Consider the following 2,350-nt stretch of genomic DNA (forward strand, 5'->3'; position numbering starts at 1 on the left):
GCCTGGTCTACAAAGTGAGTGCCAGGACAGCCAGGGCTACACAGAGAAACCCTGTCTCGAAAAACCAAAAAAAAAAAAAAAAAAAAAAAAAAGGAAGTTCCGTCACAGAAACCTACTCGGCTAGTTTAAAGCGACGAGTGAGTGCATGGAGCACTGCTTTTATTAAACGTCATGGTTAAAGCTGTGCTTCTACAGGTTTTCACTTCTGTCAATTGAACCTAATAATAAAAGCTGATGTTCTACCCAAAAGAAGGAAGTCAGTTAGGCATATCTCAGTATTACATAGACTCTTACTGGCGTTGTGTTTTCTGGCAGTGGGAAGTTCTTGAATACAAAGTTTTCTTTTGCTAAAAATATTAAGAGTACCAAGGAGTATTGCGTAAGAGAGCAAGCTTACAGCAGTTGCCTTCCAGGCAGGCGGTACAGTGGACAACAGTCAGTGCATTCATCAGAGGAAAATGCCACTGGGAGAGCAGAGATTTACAATATCCTAGCAACTATGTGGTTGAGGGAGCAGACAGCACTGTCCCCAAAACACATTTAAGGCTTGCTTCATTTTCGCGGTGTCAGAGTGGCCTGCCGACGAGGCAGCGAGGGTGACCTACACAGTACTTTGTAAGCTCCTAAAACACTTTCCTACCAAGGGAGGGGTCCCTCCTTCCTTCCAGGCTTCCTCCCTAGTGTTTGCCCTTGAGCTTTTCAGAAGCCAGCTCTGTCTTCTTTCCTGGGAATATACACGACGGTATGGCAGTAACATAAAGGATGGGAACATGGAGGGATCTTTATGAAGCTTAGATGTAGGACAAGAGGACCTGCTTATCTGAAGTCACTTTGGTGGGGAGTTCTTGCTCCCATGGTCAAGGGACTGCTAGCTCATCCACAGATGCTTGGGACAGCCCACTCACATTGGAGCCTTTTTGAAGACTCCAATGAAAAAATCTTCTACTGTCTGGAGAATGCCCGAATCCCACAAACAGCTTAAGATCATAAAGCACAAAGGTCTGACTGTAGACTGTCTCTTAGAAACCAACTGCAAAAAGCTGTGTGCACAGTTCCCATTTCCCCTCTACGGAGCAACAAGGCCAAGGCAAATTTAAGGTCTCACAAATTATCCTTGATCTTTGGAATCCCAGAAACAGTACATGTATAAAAAACAAACGAATGAGCGGACTGAGAGATCTACAAAGCAAGGATCTTTACAGGTTTGAGCTTCGTTCTGCAAACCGTCAAGGTTCTCCAGAAACGTCAGCTTTGGAGGCTGGAGAGATGGTTCAGCAGTTAGGAGCACGTGCTGCTCTTCCAGAGGACCCGAGTTCAGTTCTCAGTGCCCAGGACAGCTGACTCATGGCTGCCTATAACTCCAGCTCCAGGGGGTACACACACACACACACACACACACGCAAAATAAAATCTAAAAAGAAAAGTCCCGGCTTCTTAAATCCCATGAGCTACAAAGCCAACAAGGAATCCCTGTCCATTTGAGGGAAACTGAGTGGCCTCATTCATGTGACCCTTGAATGGCAAACTCAAGAGGCAGCAGGCACATGGACTGACTATCTGATTTCTGTAAATTTTCTCAGCAGTTAGACGTTCAAAGTTGGCTATGTACCTGACATTCAAGAGACATGAAAACTACCAATTTCTGCCCACATATGCTGTCTTTGACATTACTACCATCTCTCTTACCTAAAACCCACAACGACAGAAAATAGTTGTATCCAAGCCAACTCTCATTCTAAATGAATGTCTGACTCTAGACCAGGGACAGGCATTGCCGTAGAAACTGCAGTCAGCAAACATCCCCAGGCTCGCTCTGGCTTACTCAGTGAAATATGGAGTCTATTATTTATTAAACAATAGCTCTCTGGGGAGAGCAATGACAAGCCTGAATGAAAATGTGGTACCTGTCTTCAGGAGAGCCCTGGTTAATGGCAAATCTCAGAGTGGCGCTCGGCGCTAAGGGCAGACTAACTCAAGAGGTGGGGCATTTCCTCAGTGTGTACAATCAGGCACAGAACAGCAACCAACAACAAGAAACCCACAAAGTACTGTTTCGCCTCTATGAAGCAACAAGGCCAAGGCAAATTTAAGGTCTCATTGCATACACTAGCAAGATTTTGCTGAAAGGACCCAGATATAGCTGTCTCTTGTGAGACTATGCCAGGGCCTAGCAAACACAAAAGTGGATGATCACAGTCAGCTATTGGATGGATCACACGGCCCCCAATGGAGGAGCTAGAGAAATTACCCAAGGAGCTAAAGGGAACCCTATAGGTGGAACAACAATATGAACTAACCAGTACCCCGGAGCTCTTGTCTCTAGCTGCATAGTATCAAAAGATGGGCTAGT

This window comes from Mus caroli, chromosome 16, assembly GCF_900094665.2.
Source record: "Mus caroli chromosome 16, CAROLI_EIJ_v1.1, whole genome shotgun sequence".
Taxonomy (NCBI): domain Eukaryota; kingdom Metazoa; phylum Chordata; class Mammalia; order Rodentia; family Muridae; genus Mus; species Mus caroli.